We start from the raw sequence: 7575 nt of genomic DNA, 5'->3' as shown, positions 1-7575 counted from the left end.
TTAGGGGTAAAAAAAAAAAAGTGTGGCTGCCGCTGCATTTTCTATTGCTAAGGGTAACCAAGCAGTTACTGGCTGCTAACCCCCGCTGCTTCGTGTTACCTTCATTGGCAATGGAAATTCCAGGGAAGCCTTTTTTTTTTTTTATATAAAGGTTTCATAGTAGTATCATAGTATCATAGTTTTTAAGGTTGAAGGCTCTAAGGCGGGCTTTGCACACTGCGACATCGCAGGTGCGATGTCGGTGGGGTCAAATTGAAAATGACGCACTTCCGGCATCGCATGCGACATCGCAGTGTGGTAAAGCCTAGATGATACGATTAACGAGCGCAAAAACGTCGTTATCGTATCATCGGTGCAGCGTCGGCGTAATCCATGATTACGCTGACGCGACGGTCCGATGTTGTTCCTCGCTCCTGCGGCAGCACACATCGCTGTGTGTGAAGCCGCAGGAGCGAGGAACATCTCCTACCGGCCTCACTGCGGCTTCCGTAGGATATGCGGAAGGAAAGAGATGGGCAGGATGTTTACATCCTGCTCATCTCCGCCCCTCCGCTCCGATTGGCCGCCTGCCGTGTGACGTCACAGTGACGCCGCACGACCCGCCCCTTAACAAGGAGGCGGGCCGCCGGCCACAGGGACGTCGCACGGCAGGTGAGTGTGTGTGTGAAGCTGGCGTAGCGATAATTTTCGCTACGCCAGCTATCACCACATATCGCTGCTGCGACGGGGGGGCGGGCACTATCGCACTCGGCATCGCAGCATCGGGCTGCGATGTCGCAGTGTGCAAAGCCCGCCTAAGTCCATCTAGTTCAACCCGTAGCATAACATGTTGATCCAGAGGAAGGCAAAAAAACCCCAATGTGGCAAACAAGCTCCAATGGGGAAAAAATGTCCTTCCTTCGTCCACATCCGGCATCAGACTAGTTCCCTGGATCAATACCCTGTCATAAAATCTAATATACATAACTGGTAATATTACATTTTTCAGGAAAGGCGTCCAGGCTCTGCTTAATGTTAGTAGTGAATCACTCATTACAACATCATGTGGCAGAGAGTTCCATAGTCTCACTGCTCGTACAGTAAAGAATCCTCGTCTGTGATTATGATTAAACCTTCTTTCCTCAAGACGTAGCGGATGCTCCCGTGTTCCAGTCGCAGGCCTAGGTGTAAAAAGATCTTTGGAAAGGTCTCTGTACTGTCCCCTCATATATTTATACATTGTGATTAGATCCACCCTAAGCCTTCGTTTTTCCTGTCTTGGTATTGCAGCCCCCCCCATTCCTCTAATAATCTTGGTGGTCTTCTCTGCACCCTCTCCAGTTCAGCTATGTCCTACTTATATATCGGTGACCAGAATTGTACACAGTATATAAGTGCGGTCGCACTAGTGACTTGTACAGAGGTAGAACTATATTTTTTTCATGAACACTTATACCTCTTTTAATACATCCCATTATTTTATTTTTAGTTTTTTTAGTTTTAGTTTTTGCCTAAAAACTTTTTTAAAAAAATGACGTGGCCTTCGCCATATTTTGTTTTTGCTAGCCAGGTACAGCAGGCAGGTACGGGCTGCCCACAACCCCCAGCTGCCTATTTGTACCCGGCCGGGAACCAGAAATATAGGGAAGCCCTTTTTTTTAAATTATTTCATGAATTTCATGAAATAATTTAAAAAAAAAAATGATGTGGGCTTCGCTGATTTTTTTATGTCCAGCCAGGTACAACTAGGCAGCTGGGGATTGGAATCCGCAGCGCATGGTGGCCCAAGCTTTCTGGGACCCCCGCTGCGAATTGCAGTCCACAGCCGCCCCAGAAAATGGCGCTTTCATAGAAGCGCCATCTTCTGGTGCTGTATCCAACTCTTCCAGTGGCCCTGGTGGCAGGTGGCATGCTGGGTAATAAGGGGTTAATACCAGCTATGTTTTACCAGCTGGTATAAAGCCTGAGATTCTTAATGTCAGGCCAAGTTTGACCCGGCCATTAAGAATCTCCAATAAAGGGTTAAAAAAAAAAGACAGCACACAGAAAAATACTTTATTAGAAATAAATACATAGACACATTAGGGACTCCATGTTTATTACTCCGTCTCACCCCTCCACGATCGATAGATTTCTGTACTGACCATGCCAGGAGAGAGAGAGGGAAAAGAGAGGGAGGGAGGGAAAAGAGAGAGAGAGGGGGAGGGGGAAAAGAGGGAGAGAGGGGGAGAGGGAAAAGAGGGAGAGAGGGGGAGAGGGAAAAGAGAGAGAGAGGGAGAGGGAAAAAGAGAGAGAGAGGGAGGGAAAAGAGAGAGAGGGAGAGGGAAAAGAGAGAGAGAGGGAGGGAAGAGAGAGAGAGAGAGAGAGAGGGAGGGAAAAGAGAGGGAAAAGAGAGAGGGAAAAGAGAGGGAAAAGAGAGGGAAAAGAGAGAGAGGGAAAAGAGAGAGAGGGAAAAGAGAGAGGGAAAAGAGAGAGGGAAAAGAGAGAGGGAAAAGAGAGAGAGGGAAAAGAGAGAGGGAAGGAAAAGAGAGAGAGAGGGAGGGAAAAGAGAGGAAGGGAAAAGAGAGGGGGGAAAGAGGGGGGGAGAAGAGAGTGGGGGGAGAGAAGAGAGTGGGGAAGAAGGGGTGGAAGAGGGGGAGAGGGGGGAGAAGAGAGGGGCAGAGAAGAGAGGGGGGAGAAGAAAGGGGGGAGAAAAGAGGGGGGAGAAGAGAGGGGGGAAGTTGGAAGGACGGGAAGAGGGGGGAGGGGGAGAAGAGGAAGGGAAGGGGGGGGAAGAGGGGGAGAAGGGGGGAGGAGGAGAAGAGGGAGGGGGAGAAGAGGGGGGGAGAAGGGGGAGGGGAAGAAGAGGAGGGGAGAGGGGGGGAGAAGGGAGGAGAAGGGGGAGGGGGAGAAGAGGGGGGGAGGGGGAGAAGAGGGGGGAGGGAGAAGAGGGGGGAGGGGGAGAAGAGGGGGGGAGGGAGAAGAGGGGGGAGGGGGAGAAGTGGGAGGGAAGGTGCTCTGTCACCAACTTGCTCCACTCTGACTTGTTGTGCAGGTGACAGAGTGCAGACAGTTGGTCCCATGCAGCAGGACAAGTGACAGAGCAGAGCGGTGACTCTGGCACAACAAGTCCCAGAGTGGAGACAGTAAGTGACATGCTCTGCTCTGATACATAGTGTGCTATATGTCACTAACTTGCTCCACTCTGTGACTTCTGCTGCATAGGACCCACTTTCTCCACTCTCACCTGCACAACAAGTCCCAGAATGGAGCAAGATAGTGACATATAGCACACTATGTGTCAGAGCAGAGCATGTCACTTACTGTCTGCACTCTGGGACTTGTTGTGCAGGTGATAGAGTGGAGCAAATTGGTCCCATGCAGCGTCCGGTCACCTGTGCTGCTGGTGGGAGTATATGATCACACTGCCGACACCGCCCGCTCTCCTGACAGCTGAGTACAGCGGGCGGGTGGAGAGTGTGATCATATACTTGCGTGACAGGGGGGATTTCAGCTGAAGAAACCCCCCCTGTACTGCACACTGGCGCCCCGTGCCTTACCAATTTGCCGGACGCTCAGCCGTCTTCACTGCTCCACACTGTGCCATCCTCCGGATCCTCCCCTCGATGCTGGGCTGTGACGTGCGGTGGTCACCGCCCACAGCCCAATCAATCAATGTGAATGGCGCCTGCATTCTCTGACGTAAGCGTCAAGTTTGAGAGCCCGGAACTTGACGGGACATCAGAGGATGCTGGCGGCCACAGCTCCAGGGGGTCATGTGACTGGCACTGAGCGTGCAGGATAGCGCCGCTTAGTGCCAGAACTGGAAATAGAGACCAATTAAGAAAACTCCCAAAATGGTAAGTTACATCCATAGACAAAATAAAAAAAATGGGTGAACCACCCTTTTAAGAAAGAACCAAGCACTTTATGGGGTAGATGTGGTCTGAAGCAAGATGAAAATGCAGGTGTGACGCCCTGGGCAAGCCAGGGGTCACAGGTTACAACACCACCACACCCTACACCCCAGTTAGGAACACCGAAGCTAACCAAATCCTTGTTGCCTTCCTCCAGGGGCTGATGTTCACACCAGGGGGTGGGTCAGGTGGTTGGCTCCGCCCACCGAGGAGGTCACAGCCCTGGAGGCGGGAAGAACCAGGCAGTCAAGTGAGGGAAGTGAAAGTGAGAGGAAGCAAGATGGAGTTAAGCTAGGGAAGTGAGGGAGTAAAGAGTGAAGTGGTAGAGGAGTGGAGCTGAAGTCAAGTAAAGTGAAAGAGGCCGTAGTAAAGCCTGAAGTTGGTCCGGGTGTGTGCCTGGACAGTGTCAGCAAGGTCAGCAGACGGCGGTGATTGTCTGGAGTGGGACTGCTCGGAGGTTGCTGGAAGGACCGCGGACGGGTAGTGGCCCGGCGGTCTGGAGCAGTATACAAAGGACAGTCAGCACCAAGGCAGGGGCCTCTCGGACCCCGGCAAGGCTAGGAGTCGCCATAATTTGCCAAATCCGTCAGTGAAGGGGATGTCTGTCTCCTAACAACCAAGTCCCGATTGAAGGCAACAGTCCAACCATTGAGGAGAGACACCTCCACCGCCAAGGCACCAGTTTCTCAGGGCCAGCGCCTGCGGGCAAAGTAGGGCTCCTCCGGCCCAGATTGAAGCCGGGGAGCGGGTTACCAGTGGGAACCCATCGCAACCAAGATCAACATAGGTGCAGGACAGAGGGACCGTCACCGTCACCTACTGGGGAAAGCAGTGCAGCCGTCCGTGGGAACCGACCGACCAGCCGTTTGTTTACCGAGAACTGTGTCATCGTCTCAGGCTGAGTGAGTACCACAGTGCCGCAAGGCACAGCGCTGCCCCCGCGTCCCTGCGCCCACCGGGCCCTGCATCACCCACCTCATCACTGGGCCCCGGGATCACCAACCCCTACCCACGGAGGGGCAACATAACAACTGGCTGCTCCATACCATCCTGCCCGGGATCCCCATACAGAGCAGCGGTGGTGTTAATAAATCACCACAACCGTGGGTGGCGTCACGGACAATAAACTCACCCCAACAATCCCAAAACCAATCCCCTTTTCACTCGCGGGCAAGGAGCGCCGCTCGAGTCCCCGGGATCCGGCCCATCGCTCGAGCCACCGAGCAGCGGCAGCAGCAGCCGCGGTGCTAGCCGGACCCGAGCAGCAGTAGGAAGAGCGCGGCGTCCCCTCCTCCGCCCGCGACAACTTGGCGTCACAAACAGGATCTTACCGCTCTGCCGTTGGGTAGAGGTGCGCCTTGTGACCGCTGGAGGTATCCGGCCGGAAAATTTCGGAAGTCGCCATCTTTGGCGCTAAAAGTTCCCGCTCGAGCGTCTTCTCGAGTAGCAGAGGCGCGAAGGCCAAAACTCCACCCCGATAGAGGAGGGGCCGGAAAGAAGCTAAGGGGGACGCGATGGCGGCTGGCTGCATGTAACCGCGGCTATAAAAGCAGGGACGCCAGGACTCTGCAGTCACCCTGTTCCTGGAAGGAGTTGTCAGCAGAATGTGGATGCCGTCCCGCGACACCGTAGCCCCCGCGCCTGGAACCGCGGCGTGGGTGGAGATCCGGACCGCGCAGCTCTACCAACGGCTGCAGGTCAGGATGCAGCTCCTCATGGAGGAGTGGGAGACCGACATGGCGGACGTTATAGCAGCCGTGCGGAGACGCGAGGAGGAAGCGGAGGAAGGGAGGGTGAGTGACCCACGCCCCTATGTCCCCGAGGGACCGGTCGCTGCGGCTGAGGGACCCGGTCCAAGCCCTCTCCCCCCGCTGCCTCCCTCGCCACCCGTCTCGGAGGCCGTGACCCCGCCACTAGGCCCGCTACCACCGCAACCGGTAGCGATACCCAGCATCCCCGCCCAGGCGGGCCGACCTGTAGCCGGAGCCCGTAGTCGACCGGAGGTGCTGCCATGGAAGGCCCCGAAGTCTGCACCGGAGGCAGCCCCTGAGAAGTTCCCCGAGCCGGAGCTGATGACCCGTTCCGAGCCGGAGGCCCAGCTGCGGAAAGCCCCTGTGCCCATCCCCCACACCTCGGCTGAGGTAGCGCCGGGTTGTCGCTGCAAGGTGGCGCCCAAGGCCAAGACACCGCGGGACTTGTCGCCCAGATCACAGGTCACAACACCACCACACCCTACACCCCAGTTAGGAACACCGAAGCTAACCAAATCCTTGTTGCCTTCCTCCAGGGGCTGATGTTCACACCAGGGGGTGGGCCAGGCGGTTGGCTCCGCCCACCGAGGAGTTCACAGCCCTGGAGGCGGGAAGAACCAGGCAGTCAAGTGAGGGAAGTGAAAGTGAGAGGAAGCAAGATGGAGTTAAGCTAGGGAAGTGAGGGAGTAAAGAGTGAAGTGGTAGAGGAGTGGAGCTGAAGTCAAGTAAAGTGAAAGAGGCCGTAGTAAAGCCTGAAGTTGGTCCGTGGCTGTGTGCCTGGACAGTGTCAGCAAGGTCAGCAGACGGCGGTGATTGTCTGGAGTGGGACTGCTCGGAGGTTGCTGGAAGGACCGCGGACGGGTAGTGGCCCGGCGGTCTGGAGCAGTATACAAAGGACAGTCAGCACCAAGGCAGGGGCCTCTCGGACCCCGGCAAGGCTAGGAGTCGCCATAATTTGCCAAATCCGTCAGTGAAGGGGACGTCTGTCTCCTAAAAACCAAGTCCCGATTGAAGGCAACAGTCCAACCATTGAGGAGAGACACCGCCACCGCCAGGGCACCAGTTTCTCAGGGCCAGCGCCTGCGGGCAAAGTAGGGCTCCTCCGACCCAGATTGAAGCCGGGGAGCGGGTTACCGGTGGGAACCCATCGCAACCAAGATCAACATAGGTGCAGGACAGAGGGACCGTCACCTACTGGGGAAAGCAAGTGCAGCAGTCCGTGGGAACCGACCGACCAGCCGTTTGTTTACCGAGAACTGTGTCATCGTCTCAGGCTGCGTGAGTACCACAGTGCCGCAAGGCACAGCGCTGCCCCTCCGCGTCCCTGCGCCCACCAGGCCCTGCATCTCCCACCTCATCACTGGGCCCCGGGATCACCAACCCCTACCCACGGAGGGGCAACATAACAACTGGCTGCTCCATACCATCACTCCCGGGATCCCCATACAGAGCAGCGGTCGTGAAATCACCACAACCGTGGGTGGCGTCACGGACAATAAACTCACCCCAACAATCCCAAAACCAATCCCCTTTTCACTCACGGGCGAGGAGCGCCGCTCGAGTCCCCGGGATCCGGCCCATCGCTCGAGCCACCGAGCAGCGGCAGCAGCAGCCGCGGTGCCAGCCGGACCCGAGCAGCAGTAGGGAGAGCGCGGCGTCCCCTCCTCCGCCCGCGACACAGGTAAGCCACAGGACAAATGATAACAGGCACAGACAGCCAGGAGGCTGACTCTATATAATATATAGGAATAGATCCCTCTGTGTGTAATGACTCTATATAATATATAGGAATAGATCCCTCTGTGTGTAATGACTCTATATAATATATAGGAATAGATCCCTCTGTGTGTAATGACTCTATATAATATATAGGAATAGATCCCTCTGTGTGTAATGACTCTATATAATATATAGGAATAGATCCCTCTGTGTGTAATGACTCTATATAA

Source organism: Anomaloglossus baeobatrachus, chromosome 1, assembly GCF_048569485.1.
Source record: "Anomaloglossus baeobatrachus isolate aAnoBae1 chromosome 1, aAnoBae1.hap1, whole genome shotgun sequence".
NCBI classification, from domain to species: Eukaryota; Metazoa; Chordata; class Amphibia; order Anura; family Aromobatidae; genus Anomaloglossus; species Anomaloglossus baeobatrachus.
This window is presented reverse-complemented; position numbering follows the sequence as displayed.